The sequence below is a fragment of the Meles meles genome, chromosome 1 (assembly GCF_922984935.1).
Source record: "Meles meles chromosome 1, mMelMel3.1 paternal haplotype, whole genome shotgun sequence".
NCBI lineage: Eukaryota > Metazoa > Chordata > Mammalia > Carnivora > Mustelidae > Meles > Meles meles.
Window position 1 is genome coordinate 186447508 of NC_060066.1, and position 15172 is coordinate 186462679.

At 49.3% G+C, this 15172-nt stretch overlaps 1 long non-coding RNA gene across 3 annotated transcripts; it reads left to right on the forward strand.

Annotated features, from left to right (window-relative positions):
- Window positions 1-483: 483 nt before the first annotated feature.
- LOC123925830 lies at window positions 484-12946 on the forward strand. Of its 3 annotated transcripts, XR_006815091.1 has the most exons (5): window positions 484-652; window positions 2619-2816; window positions 7665-7761; window positions 7948-8098; window positions 10308-12946. It is a non-coding gene; the product is annotated as an uncharacterized LOC123925830 (long non-coding RNA). The 3 variants fall into 3 exon arrangements; XR_006815089.1 differs by having other exon boundaries at window positions 7948-12946; XR_006815090.1 differs by lacking the exon at window positions 2619-2816 and having other exon boundaries at window positions 7948-12946.
- The last annotated feature ends 2226 nt before the right edge of the window (window positions 12947-15172 follow it).

Here is a 15172-nt window from a genome sequence, read left to right on the forward strand (position 1 = left end):
AAAAAACAGACTCTTAACTCTTAAAACAACCCCCCCGCCCAAGCCCCCAGACTCTTAAATACAGAGAACAAGTTTACCACAAAGGAGGTTTGGGGGGGGGGGGGGTGTTGGGTAAAACAGGTGATGGGGATTAAGATTACATTTCTCTTGAGCACATAGCAGTATATGGATTCTCTGAATGACTATATTGTACACCAGAAACAAATATAACATTGTTAATTACATTAATCACACCAGCATTAAAATATGTAGAAATAAGATACAGGCCGGGTCTGAAGTAGAGTCTAATATTTTCTGACTTCCGCGGTTAATGTGGCTATGTATCTGCGCTCTCCGTTACCCTCTGAGTGCCCCCGCCCCACCAAGATCCACCTGCCCCTCGACGGGAGCACGGCGCCCTGGGCAGCCAGCGCGGGGGCGGGTCTGGGGGCAGGGCCTAGCTACAGCTTCCGGCGGAAGATCCTGGGAGCAAGATGGCTGCCACCCAGACCGAGCTGTTCGTTTTTGAGGCGGTGTGGGGACTCTACTGAGGCGAACCAAGCGGGTTTCTTGTGGCTCTGCTCCCCCAGCTTGTGAGCAGCGCCCGCGACCTTTGCTGAGCCCAGCGCTGCCCAGAACCCGTTCCCCTCTGACCCTGGTCTCGGGAGAGTTGGTGAGATCTGTTATCGTGACCTCGGACCGCATTCCAAACTCTCATGCCCATTCAATCCGTAAACTCCGCAGTCCTGGCCCCTTAGAAGAAGGAACTCACAGAGTAGGTGGGGAATTATGGAAAACATCTTTACTGCAGGGGCTGGTGAGCACCACGATGCCAGCGGTTGAGGGACAGTGTTGATGTCGAGCTGAGGGTTTCGGGGAATGAGCACTCCATCTGGATAGGGGAGGGCAAACTACCCCAAGGCACAGAGGCCAGAGCTGGGTTTGAAAGATCTGGAGTAAGGCTGTTGCCTGAACGGAGAGCAGCAAGACCCTGAAGGGGTGAAGTAGTCTTAACATTTGGGGGCAAATGGTTTGCGTTGAGGGAGCAAGGGAGAAAGAAGGACAGATAGGTGGGCAGGGCTCAAGTGAGGAGGGTCTTATATGCCATGCTAAGGAATTTGGATTCTGTCCGGTGGGCATTAATGAGCTTGTGGAGAATATTAAAGAGGATAGTGATGTGATCCGATTTGCACTTTCTTGGATTCATTCTAGTGACTGTATAGAAAAGAGAGTCAAACTGGAAGCAGTGAAGGTATTGGAGTAACCAGAGGCGAGATGTAGATCTGAAAGGGGATGGGGAGGAGTGTTCCTCACACGTCATATTGTATACCCAAAAGACTAGGGACTCTCTTTCCCCTCCCCGCTGCTTTCTTGCTAACAGTGTTGCCGCAGCTTGTACCAGGAGTGTGGAGGGCATTGGTTCAGAAGGCACTTGGTCTTTGCAGGTGGGCTGGCAGAGGAGGTGGAGGGCAGAGTTCTTCATGCTGCTTCTGTTCCTTTTGGAGACACCGCAGATACTTAGTTTCTTCTGGTGAAATAGGTGAGACCTTTCAGTGTCTCATTTTCAGATTCCTAACATCAGAAAAAGAACTTCAGAAAAAACTTTCAGTCATGTACGTTCTGTGTATGGTTGGTATGTAACAAAATTCAGGAGGATGTCTCTCTGGGTCAACATGACTGTGAACTTGGTGATGGAAGAGGAATGTTCTGAGGACAGCAGGGCCAGGGTGGTGGTGTGGCTCTGGGCTGAAATTCACAGAGATTGACAGTTTGTTGGATTTGAGGAAAGGCTTTCTCCACATTGGAGCCATTTGGGGCCTTTGATTTCTGATCATTTAATATACACACTGTGTGGTAGGATTCAGTAGGAAGATAGTTTTAGAAAAATCTTGAAAGGTCTGGGTGTTGTTTCATGCCACCTGCTAGGTAGCTATACCCCACCGCACCTGCTGATGAGACCTCCTTTGTTGTCAGCTGTGCTTTTAAATAGCAAAGGGCAGCAGGGACACTGAGCTGCAACAGTGAGGGCTCTGGCCTCTGCTCACCCTGGGGGGTTTCCCTTAAAATGGTATCACAGTTACTGTGCACGTTTCTGTGTGATCCTTGGTTGTTATTCTCTAAGATAGGAGTTTTACACCCAGCTGTGCCACTAACTCTGGGTGTGATACTTGAACTGTCTGAAGCTTCGTTTGTTTTTTTTTTAAAGATTTTATTTATTTATTTGACAGACAGAAATCACAAGTAGGCAGAGAGGCAGACAGAGAGAGTGGGGGGAAGCAGACTCCCTGCTGAGCAGAGAACCCAATGCGGGGCTTGATCCCAGGACCCTGAGATCATGACCTGAGCTGAAGGCAGAAGCTTTAACCTACTGAGCCACCCAGGCACCCCTAAGGCTTCGTTTCTTAAATAAAACAGTAAGAGTCGTTTTTTGAGTGCTGTACCATCCCTGAATTCTATAAATTAGTAACTCCTGTTGCTCTCGCTGTCTACCGGCCAACGTAACCTTTTCCTCAGGACAAGCACTAGGCTCCTTCACAAGTAGTCACCTAACTCAGTAGTGAGGTCGGCACTCTGTACTCATTTGGTGCTCAGTTGGAGTGAATAATTTTTTAAAAAGATTTTATTTATTTATTTGACAGAGAGATAGAGAGAGCCAGAGAGGACAAGCAGGGAGAATGGCAGAGGGAAGAGGAGAAGCAAGCTCCCTGCCAAGCAGGGAACCCGACGGGAGGCTCGATCACAGGATCCTGGGATCATGACCCAAGTTGAAGGCAGATGCTTAACCAACAGAGCCACAGATGGAGTGAATAACTGATAAACAGCTTGATCTATGTTCTGTAAGTCTTATAAACAAAAGTTGTTAAAATGCCTGGAAAGTACCTTAAGGCTTAAATTCTGTAGTGATAGAATTAGATGGTACTAAGTTAAAAATTCACTTCCCTGTTTAGCCATGTTTACTTAAAATTATTTTAAAATTTCTGGAAACATCTAAAAATTAGATTTATCTTTTTTTTTTAAAAGATTTTATTTCTTTATTTGTCAGAGAGACAGGCACAGCGAGAGAGGGAACACAAGCAGGGGGAGTGAAAGAGGGAGAAGCAGGCTTCCCTCGGAGCAAGCAGCCCGATGTAGGGCTTGATCCCAGGACGCTGGGACCATGACCTGAGCTGAAGGCAGACGCTTAACGATTGATCCGCCCAGGCGCCCCAGATTTCTTTATCTTTTTAAATTTTATTGTTTATGGGGTGCCTGGGTGGCTCAGTTGGTTAAGCGTCTGCCTTGGGCTCAGGTCATGATCTCAGCGTCCTGGAATTGAGCCCCTGCATGGGACTCCCTGCTCCGTGGGAGCCTGCTTCTCCCTCTCCCTCTGCCCCAGCCCCCTGCTCTCTTACTCTCTCTGTGTCAAATAAAATCTTTAAAACAAAAAAATAAAGACTATTTATTTGTCCGAGAGAGAGAGAGAGCACAAGCAGGGGGAGCAGCAGGCACGGTGGCTGCACACAACAGAAATTTACTGTCCTAGCTCTTCTGCCTCTGCAGGCTAGAAGTCCTCCATTAAGGTGCTGGCAGTTCTGTGCTCCCTCTAAAGGCTCTAGGGAAGAATCCTGCCCTCCCTAGCTTCTGGCGGCTCCTGGCAGTCTTTGGCGTTCTTTGGCTTATAACCACATGAGCCCTGTCTTTGCCCCTGTCCTCACGGGGCCTCATTCTCTGCATGCGTCTGTGTCTCCTCTACTTAGAAGGGTACCAGTCATGGCACTTAGAGCCCATCTTAATTCAGTATGAACTCACCTAGACTAATTATGTCTGCAAAGACCCTGTTTCTAACTAGGACCACGTTGTGAGATTTGGGTGGACATGAAATTTTGGGGGACATTTAACCCCCAGATCCCTGGTTTGGTGGGGACCATTGCTGAGGGACTGGACGTTCTGGATGAAGGAAGGTCCACCAGGCTGGGCTCATAGTTCCCCTCACGTAGGCAGAATATGGAAGACAGACCCTGCAGAGCCCCAAGCCTTCTGGGGCCTGGTGTTGCCGCTGCTGGCTCCTGTGTGTATTCTGCTCCCCTAACCTGAACACACATTCTTACATCACCAGCTCTAACGAGCAGTTAGTGTGCGCTGTTTGTTAAATGCATCTAACCTCGGTGGTGAGTAGGTAGAAAAGGAAAATGTGTCTTTTTTTCCCCTGTGCTTGTGCTACTGAGGTTTTATTTCAGTGCAAGCCACAGGAAGAGTGGGACTGTGAGCATGAACTCATGTTCTCTTAGCAGGGTGCTCACAGCAGCCGACAGCCTGCTCTGGCTGAGAATCTCTGCTTTCTGATGAAGCCCTTCTGGGATACTCTCTGAGGATACAGGAGACCCTCAGGCGCCTACCGTGTTTCCCGTTTCCACAGTTTCAAAGTTATCTACAAAGCAAAAGTTGTCATTATGGGAAGGGTGTCACTGGGAACTGGCTACTTACAAAATGAATTATTCACCAATCCTTTCCATTGAACATTCGCATAAATGCCAACCGTCCATGTTGGCCAATCTCTCCCTGACATATTTGCATCTGCGTTGAGGGTCAGCAAACTTCGGACAACAGCCCACATCCAGCCTGCAGCCTGTTTTTGTATGGCCTGTGAGCTAAGTCGTTTTTATATGTTTAATGGGTTGTGGATCGGGATAAGAATATGCAGCAGAGACTGTGTATGACCCACAAAAAATATTTACCGTCTAGCTCTTGATGGAAAGTTTGCTGGCCTCCAGTCTAGGGCGATGTACCGGGTAAATGGGGTAAATGGCTTGCAGGGTAAACTGTGAAGCCAGTGCCAGAGGCGGGGTTCCGCGAAGCGTGTGAAAAAGATCATGGAAAACGGCTGTGGTCGGCTCTGGTCAACAGAGTGGAGACTCTTTTGAACCCTTGAAAAGTGGCTGTCTCATAAAGTTAAACCAAAAAAAACCTGCAAGGATTGTGATAGGCTGAGTGCTTTAGGAGAAAATGATTTAAATTCCTACTGCTGCTGTAAAAAATTACCACCAATTTAGTGGCTTTAAAAACACCATAAATGGAGGAACGTGGGTGGCTCAGTTGGTTAAGCATCTGCCTTCAGCTCAGGTTATGACCCCAGGGTTCTGGGATCGAGACCTACATTGGGCTCCCTGCTCAGCGCGGAGCCTGCTTCTCCCTCTCCCACGCCCTGCTTGTGTTCACCTTTCTGTCAGATAATTAAATAAAATCCTAAAAACAAAACAAACAGCACAAATGCATTATCTTACAGTTCTAGAAGTCAGAAGTCCAGAGTGGGTCTCACAGAGTGAGCAGGGCTCCATTTCTTGTGGATGCTCTTGGGAGAGTCTCTTTTTTTGCATTTTCCAACTTGTAGAGATTGACCTCATTCCTTGGCTCTTGGTTCCTTCTGTCTTCAAGCCAGCAGTGGCCAGGTGAGTCTTTATCACACTGCATCGCTCTGAAATTAATTCTCCTCCCTCTGCACCTTTCGAGCCCCCCTGTGATTACCCTGGGTGCGTCTGAATAATCCAGAAAATATCCTTATTTTAAGGTCAGCAGACTAGCAACCTGAATTCCGTCTGCAAGCTTAACTTCCGTCTCGCCATGTAATTCTGTGTATTCATAGGTTCTGGGGAATGGGCTATGGACATCTTTGAGGGCATCATTATTTTGCCTACAACAAAACTCTTAAATGTTTGCACCCTCCCCTTTTTATCTTCGTGATCAATCTTTTATTTTACTTATGATCAGTCTTCATGACTGAATATGAAATAAGGATATGTCATGCTATTGTTCAATTTTTTCTTAATTTCTAGAAGTGAAATTAGTACTTGATTCATCTGTGTTTCTAAGAGTAAGAGGATAGCTCTAATTATGACTTATCTCATTAAATTAAGAAATCTTTTTTTTTTAGTTTTCATTAAAACAAACCTTTTTATTTTTAAAGATTTTATTTATTTATTTGACAGAGAGAGCACAAGTAGGCAGAGTGGCAGGTAGAGGGAGAAGAGAAGCAGGCTCCCTGCTGAGCAGGGAGCCCAACGTGGGGCTCTATCCCAGGACCCTGGGATTATGACCTGAGCCGAAGGCAGACGTTTAATAACTGAGCCACCCAGGTGCCCCACAAACCTTTTTAAAAAATCTGTCTACTTAACCTTTTCCTAGTATCAGTTATTCTTGGATAATAAAATATTCCTATACATCGTTCCATGTTCTCTGTTACTCTTTCATCAGACATGGCCCCCACCAGCCAGCAATACTGTTTTGTCTCCCATTTAGTGCTGATCTTGATTTTTTTTTTTTAATAAAGATTTTATTTATTGGAGAGAGAGAGAACTAGTTGGGGGCCAGGGAGAAAGAGAAGCAGACTCCCACTGAGCTGGGAACCCCATGCAGGGCTTGATCCCAGGGTCCCAAGATCATGACCTGAGGCAAAGGCACCCCTGATCTTGAGCCACCCAGGCACCTCTGATCTTGATTTTTTAGAGTGGACTCAATACACGGTAACTGCATTTACCCTTATAATTTCCAAGTTCTGAGCTCAGATCCGAAGATGCCAGCACAGTACTTCCTGTTGGTGTTGAAAAAAAAGAAGTGTGTGGTGGCTCAGGGATGGTTTAGCTTTTTGCTTAGCTTGCCGTTGGGGGAGTGTGGGCTCCCAGCACAGAATTAATCATGAGCAAGTCTCAGACTTCTTAGAAGTAAATGGAATCTTTTTTTTTTTTTTAAGATTTTATTTATTTATTTGACAGAGAGAGACAGCGAGAGAGGGAACACAAACAGTGGGAATGGGAGAGGGAGAAGCAGGCTTCCTGCCAAGCAGGGAGCCCGATGTGGGCCTCGATCCTAGGACCCTGGGACCATGACCTGAGTTGAAGGCAAACGCTTAATGACTGAGCCACCCAGGCATCCTTTTTTTAAAAATAATAAAAATAATAAAAAAAAAAACAAGGTTTAAGCAGCTGAGTTGTATTGCAGTCTTTTCAAAATGAATTGAACTCTCTGGGCGGACAGTTCGTGTCCATTTAGCCAACCTGGTGAGGATTAAGGAAGGCTCATCCCAACCAGGGGAGTGGGGGCAACTGCAGATTGCTCATCATGTCTTCAACTTTGGCCTCTGCTGCCTTTTTTCTTTTTTTTAAGATTTTTATTTATTAGAGAGAAACACAGTGAGAGAGGGAACACAAGCAGGGGAGTGGGAGAAGGAGAAGCAGGCTTCCCGCTGAGCAGGGAGCCTGATGTGGGGCTTGATCCCAGGACCCTGGCATCATGACCTGAGCTGAAGGCAGATGCTTAACGCCTGAGCCACCCAGATGCCCCCTCTGCTGCCTTTTTATCCCTGTCTCCCTTGCTGCCGCGGTGGCATGTGTCCACGGGTAGAGAGGTGTATGGCGGGGAAGGGCAGCTCCGTTGAAACAGAGGCTGAGACTCTCTGCAAAGCTAGAGCCATTGTCCCCATGCAAGTCTTGCTCCGGGACGTAGACACAGACTGTGCCCTTCCAGCCTTGACAGCAGCTGGGACTTCCCTTTTGGCTCGGCTCAGTCCTGCTTTGGTTCTCTCATCTGCCTCTGCGTGAGAGCCCCCCAGGGCGTCCACCTTGCTGACAGAATAGCGAGGAACTGGGTACAGCTAGTGAGCTGTGGGCCAGCAGCTGGAACTTCTGAGCATTTGTTTGATTCTTTCCTTTCAGTGTGGGCAGTGATGATGCCTGAAGAAGTTTTCTGGGAAGACTCTCAAAGAGAATAAAGAGGAAGAAGGGTCGGAGCCTCCCAGAGGGGGAGCCTAAGGTGAGATGGAAGGTGAGATGGAAGGCATGCGCCTGCCCAGGCATGGCACTTTCCACCCAGGGCACTTCTGAGGTGGGTGGCGCTGGGTGAGCTGAGAGGAGAAGCTGGGCTTTCTCCTCCATGCAGGGCTCTGGGTGAGAAGTTGCTGTGCGTGCTTGGGTACCGGCTTGTGACTGCTCGAACTAGGAGGGGGTCTGAGCTGAGAAAGAACCGGGAGGAAAGAACCAGCACCCGCCGTCCTCCTGACCTTTCTCGCAGCCTCACTGAAGCCTCTGGCACCAGCTCGCTGTCTTCCTGTTCCTGGCCTGATTCCAGAGAGGCCCCAGCCCCTCAGAAGGTACCAGGGGCCAGGCGCTTCCTGCCTCAATGCTTTCTCCTGCATCTCCATACCCCATCGCAACCCTTGCTTCTGGGAGTAAATAAGCGAGCTCCCCCTCATCTCTCCACCCTCGGAGCAGTGGTGTTTGTGGGAGCTCCTCGCTTAGCCCTCGGCTCCTCTCTGCACACTGTCCCTGCAGTTTCGGCCACTGTGGCCTGTGCCTGGGCTTATCGCAGCCACTCAGCATGCTGCTGGTTTCCTGATGTCCAGGGCTAGCCTTGACCTCTCTCCTGAGTTTCACGTGTTTCTGCCTGCATGTCTCCCAGTCACCATAAATCAACAGAGCCTGTCCTGAGTGGATTTCCTCTCTCCCAGTCGCCAAAGATCAGCATAGTGTGTGCTAAATGGATTTCCTTTCTCCTTCCGGCCTGACCATCCTGAGTCCCCGATCCGAGTGAATTCTGGTGTCTCCCGCAGCTGCCCAAACCAGGGACTTCTGTGCCCTCTCTGGCCCCTCACCATCGTCCACTCCTGCTGTGTTGCCATATACCCTGCTAACGTTCCCTCTGCATCTGCTCACATCTTCTCTCCTGCTCGTTCCCGTCGCGGGGGCTTGGCTCAGCCTCTCTCATCGCTCCTAAGAATAGTGACAACTGTTCCCTAGCTTGGTGTCCCCGCCCCAGGTCGGCTTGCTCCTGTCCTGAGCAGCCAGAGGGAGCTTTCCTGGCTCTCCCCAAGCCGTCTGAGGACTCCTCTTCTGCAGCACTGAGTCCGGGCTCCTTCAGGGGCCCAGAAGGACCCTCCATGTTTGGACCCCACTCACGTCTCCATGCTGTTTGCCCATTTGGCATTCTAGGACAGAGTTTGTAGGGCCTTAGAAATCTCTGTGTTTTCACATAAGCAGTTCCTTGGCCTGGAAGTTCCCTTTCCAACCGACTTTTATCTCGCTCACTCCTACTCACCTTTCATCACTGAGCTCAGTCGCTACCTTTGCCAGGAAACTTTTCTGACTCCTCCAGTGGAGTGAGATAAGGTCCCTCCTGGGCTTCCATGGGCTCTGGGCCCCTCGGGCACCCCCAGTCCTGGCACTTAGGGCATTAGTTTGACAGTATTTATATAATAGATGTTGAATTGTTGCTTGCTCTGTACCAGGCACTGTTCTAAGTGCTTTACCGATATTGAATCCTGATGATAACCCTTGGAGGTAAGCACTACTACTGTCTCCAACTCAAGGTGACAAAACTGAGCCCAGGGAGAGCCAATAACTTGCCCAACATGTCGCAGCTCCAAAGTGGTTGTGGACCCGCAATGGGAATGGAGGCTGTGTGGGGCTGGGGCTCTGCGCCTCCCGCACCCCCGAGGCCAGCGCTCCCCCGCTGGGCCAGGTCCTCAGGGGCCTGATTTCACAGTTCCAGTACTTGGCCTGCAAGCTCAACACATTTATATCGACCTCTTCATCACACCACAGATAGCTCAGAGACCAAGGTCTAGTAAACAACGGTAGGGTTTGTACTGGCTGCTGTATTTCTCAGTGAGTCATCCCGGTGCACTCGGAGCTCAAGGCAAGGCCCGCCTTCCTCGCTGTCTCCTGGGTGCTCGGGGCCCCAGCCCAGCGCAGCCCTTTCTGCTTCCGCTGCAGCCAGGCTAGGACCTATAGAGCGGCATGGAGGGAGGTCATGGATCCCTGTGACTCGAGTAAGGGGGGTGGGCTTGAACTAGGGTTGTTTTTCATTTTGTTTTTTTTTAAAGATTTTATTTATTTATTTGACACGGAGAGAGAGACTATACGCAGGGGGAGCAGTAGAGAGAGCGACAGAGGGAGAGAGAGAAGCAGGCTCCCCAATGATCAGGGAGCCCCACCTAGGGCTCGATCCCAGGACCCTGGGACCATGACCTGAGCCGGAGGCAGATGCTTAACCGGCTGAGTCACTCAGGCGCCCCTGAACTGGGATTTGCGGGTGTGAAGAGGGTGAACTGCAGGCCAGGGAGGTGGGGTTCTGTGACCCTGGGCCAGGGTGCAGCAATGTGTGTGGGGGGGGTCCCTATCACTGGGCGTCCAGCTGGCAGCTGCCTTCCACCTCCCCTTCTGCGGCCCCAGACCTTCCCTGAGAGCACCTGGCTGCGGCCTGCTCCCCGCTCCTGGTTTCTTGGTGTGGATGCGGAAGACTCACTCTCCGGCTTGGGGAGGCGGGGTGCTCTCCAACCTAACCATTTCTTCTGCGCCCAGGGGAAGCCTAAGGCAAAAAAGGCCCGCTCAAACCCTCAGGTGTACATGGACATCAAGACTGGGAACAAGCCAGCCGGCCGCATCCAGATGCTGCTGCGTTCGGACGTTGTCCCCATGACAGCAGGTGAGCGGGACTGTGGGCAAGACGCTGGAGGCCAAGCAGGCTGGGGAGGAGGCTGCCTGGAATCGGAGATTTTAGCACTTTTTATCTGAGCCCTTCTGAGGCATCCGGGACCCCAGCATCTCATCACATGAGCCTGAGCACACAGTTTTGAAGTTCTATAAAGGCTTAGGACCATTAGAAAGAATAGGCAGTTGAAACTCATAAATTGTACTTTTTTTTAATAGTTTTGTTTTGATATATTTGTAGGCTTACAGATAAGTGGAATAAGAATTCTGTAAGAATAGTACAGGGAACTCATATAGCCTTTATCCACTCATTAATTTATTTTTGCCTCCTCTTTCCATTTAATTTATACACACAGATAATATACTTCCCCCCTACTCTGCCAGTTGAGAGGAAGTTGAAGACATCATGCCTCTTGACCCCTAAATAGTTGAGTATATTTTCTAAGAACAAGAATGTTCCCTTACGTGATCACAGCGTGACCATCAAAATCAGGAAATCGAGCATCCGTGCACTGTTTCCTCGTCTTCAGTCCATGCTCAGATTTCGTCCCCTTCCCCGGTACCATCCTTTCTAGTAACCATAGCGGTTGTCCTTCTCTGCCGAGGACTCACGCTGCACGGCAGGGTCCGGACTCTAGTCTCCCTCTGTTTGGAGCAGGGTCTCGGTGTCTTTTTTTTTTTTTTTTAATATTTTATTTGACAGAGAGAAATCACAACTAGGCAGAGAGAGAGGAGGAAGCAGGCTCCCCGCGGAGCAGAGAGCCCAATGCAGGGCTCGATCCCAGGACCCCGCGATCATGACCTGAGCTGAATGCAGAGGCTTTAACCCACTGAGCCACCCAGGTGCCCCCGGTGTCTTTCTTGATCTCGATGACTTTGAAGAGAACAGGCCCGTTTTTAAGACCATTTCTCAGTGTTTGCCTGGTACTTCCCAGAGAAGTTCTCTCTCCGGAACATCTCACTAGTGCATCACGTAAGGACGTGCGTAAAGATGTCACTCCTAGTATTTGTGACGGTAACTTCGGCCGCTTGCTTAAGGAGTCAGCTGCCAACTTTCCCCACTTTGAAGTGTGACTATCTGTAGGGCTTTATTATTTTTTTTTAAAAGATTTTACTTATTTATTTAACAGACAGAGATCACATGTAGGCAGAGAGGTAGGCCGAGAGAGAGGGAAGCAGGCTCCGTGCTGAGCAGAGAGCCTGATGCGGGGCTCGATCCCAGGACCCTGGGATCATGACCTGAGCCAAAGACAGAGGCTTTAACCCACTGAGCCACCCAAGCGCTCCTCTGTAGGGCTTTAAATTGAAAGCTGACATTTTTTTCTCCTTACTGCCTCCCCTTCCCCCACCCCCCGCATCTCTTTGAGGTAGCTGCTATTCACAGGTGTTGTATGTTTCCTATTTTCTTAACATTCTTAATGATCATTTTTACCCATAACCCTTTTTTTTGGTTTAAATTTAGCCTTTTAAAAAATGTTTATCGACATCATCATTGCACACAGTTTAAAGAAAATCGTTGTGAAGTTTGTCATAACGCGATGTTCTTCTGCTCCCTCCCAGTATCGTAATTTTTCTGCCTCCCAAAGGCAACATTCATTTCTGTCAGATGTTTATTTTGGCTTCTATTGCTCTATTTCTGAAAAACACACTCGCGTTACCGCTACTTGATTTTTTTTTTCCTTCAGTTTTTGGCTATAATTTAGGTCAGACTTTGTGGGAAACAGACTCCTGGAGGATTGCACATGGAAAGCTTATCAGGGAGGGATCTCAGGGACCACTCTTGCAGGGGAACGAGGGGAGCAGATTGGGCAGAGAGGGAAATGGAGCCACCGTGCAGTCACACTGAAGCCTCGGCTGGTCCCAGGGGGACACTGGCGCTTTGATAGCCCTTCTGACTTGTTCTAAATTGAGGCCTGGGGGTCAGGCCTCTGAAACCCCCCTCCCCAGGTCATGAATTCTGGTTGATTTCCAGGAGGGGTGAGCGGCTCCCTTCCGCCGAGGACATTTCCTGGGATGCAGCTTCTCCCGGGCCTGGTAGCGTCTCAGGCTCCTGGGAGGTGAGAGAGTGAGGGGGCTGGTCTTGAAGGAGATCTGAGTGGCTCCACCGGGTATCACTGCAGTCCACTTCGGCCAGCACTCAGATCCTCCGTGGCTGCTGTGCCTCGGTCTCCTCCCGCCCGACCTCTGAGGTGTTGCAGGGACCCAGAGCTCAACCCTTTGTGGCTTCTTAATGTCTTAGCCCAGTGTCTGCTTCTTAGACCTGATTCTTTACTCAGTGAAAATGAAAGTCCCAGCTCTTAGGTCTTTCCAACACACAGTTTTTAGAAAATAGTGTTATGTTACGATTATAATATAAAAAATGAAAGGAAAGTGAGTTATAATAAAATAGTATGTTAAATGCTTGGGCACAACTAAACATGAAATATTTATTTATTTATTTTTGAGGTTTTATTTATTCATTTGACAGAGACAGTGAGAAAGGGAACACAGGCAGGGGGAGCGCAAGAGGAAGAGACAGGCTTCCCGCTGAGCAGGGAGCCTGATGTGGGGCTCGATCCCAGGATGCTGGGATCATGACCTGAGCTGAAGGCAGATGCTTAACGACTGAGCCACCCAGGCGCCCCATGTGAAATATTTTAAACGTGCACTTCTGCCTAGAGCCCTGGTGAGCAGGATGGACAGCTATAGGGGTATTCTGTGGGCAGGATCACAGTATATGATTTTCTGAAACTGAAAATCTCTTGGTAAAATTCTGAACAAAATAAAAAAATTAGGGGCGCCTGGGTGGCTTAGTGGGTTAAACCTCTGCTTTTGGCTCAGGTCATGATCCCGGGGTCCTGGAATCGAGTCCTGCATCAGACTCTCTGCTCAGCGGGGAGCCTGCTTCCCCCTCTCTCTACCCGCTTCTCTGCCTACTTGTGACCTTTCTCTGTCAAATAAATAAATAAAATCTTTAAGAAAAAAAGAAAATAATTAAATGTTTCCTCAGTTTATGTGGTAGGTCTGTTTCTGGAAAAATTCAATGCAAAAAATAAAGGTTTTTCTTTTTTTAAGATTTATTTATTTATTGGGCACCTGGGTGGCTCAGTCAGTTAAGCATCTGCCTTCAGCTGGGGTCGTGGTCCCAAGGTCCTAGGATCGAGTCCTGCATCGGGCTTGCTGCTCAGTGGGGAGTCCGCTTCTCCCTCACCTTCCCCCCCACCCTTCTCCCTCTTGTGCTCTCCCACTTGCTCACTCTCTTGAATGGATAAATAAAATCTTAAAAAAATTTTTTTTTAAATTTATTTTAGAGTGGGGTGGGGGGGTCATGGGGCACACAGAGAGGGAGAAGGAATCTTTAAGCAGACTCCCCACGGGCTGTGGAACCCAATGCAGGGCTTGATCCCAGGACTCTGAGTTCATGACCTGAGCCAAAACCAAGAGTTGGCCACTTAACCAGCTGAGTCCCCCTGGAGCCCCTATAAGTCTTTGGATTTATATGTAAAATGGAGTTAAGTTCTTAAGATTTTTCTCTGCTACATGAATGTTTCTCAGGGCATTTGAAAATCTGAGAGGATTAAGAATAATTCTTCCTTAGGGCGCCTGGGTAGCTCAGTCAGTTAAGTGTCCAACTCTTAATCTCAGCTCAGGTCTTGATCTCAGGGTCATGAGTTCAAGCCCCAAGCCCCTTGGGCTCTATGCTGGGCAGGGAGCCTACTTTAAAAAAAAAAAAAGGAAAAGAAAAGGAATTATTCTTCCTTACCTGGGACAGTGCAAGACATCTAGATTCCTTGCTCCTTTCGCCCTGATGCCAATATCACCCCAGGATTACTGACAACCAAAACATAACTTTGAAGTTTCCAAGTAGCCTCGAGGGGGCAGTCTTAGGCTATTTAGAACCAGCGCCCTCGCCAGTCCGTCCCCTCCAGTCCCAGGGCTTCCTGCCCTCCCATCAGCCATGCTGGTCCCCGTGGGGCGTCTCAGAGCTCACGGGCTCTCTTGCTGCTTCCCTGCCAGGCGCTTCCTCCCCTCTTCCTTGTCTCTGTCTGTGCCACCGCCGCCCATCTAGCTGCCTGCTCAGCTTAGCATCATCCTCGACCCCTCTCCTCCGCCACACACGTCAGACCCATGTGTCTTTTCGATCGCTTTTTGGTCCACCTGTTCTTCACCCTCCCTCCGTGAGCACCAGGTCCTCACGCTTGTCTCCGTGTTCCCACTCCTGCCTCTTCCCTTCCGGATCAGTGTGCAAGGCCATCAGAGAGCATCCTTTCCAAACAGAAACCCGCTCACGTCACTCCCTGGCCGAGAGCCCTCCTGTGGCTGCTTTGCGCACGTGGCATCCAGGGGGACCGACTGGCCTGGGGCCTGGCACCGCCCCAAGCTCCCCAAATGTGCTGCTCTGCCCTCTGACCCCATGGCAGTCTTCATGTCACAGCCCACTCCCCCTCAGGCCTTGGTCATAACACCTCCTCTGCTGGAACATTCTTCCTTTGGCGTGGGCAGGGTTCACCCCTCACTTCCTTCAGGTGCCATGCCCCTTGTTGGAGAGGCGTGTCCTGCCCTCGCCCTCTAGAATGGGCATTCCTGTCATACCTTCTTTCTCGTCTACTTTGGTTTTCCTCATATATTTAATATTAGCCTCATGAGGGCAGGACACTGTCTTAATACTACTGTATTCTAAACAGCGTAAATAAATATTTGAATATTTCAAGCGGAGGTTCACGGGCTGATTTGTTATGTGTCAGCCCTGATCACCT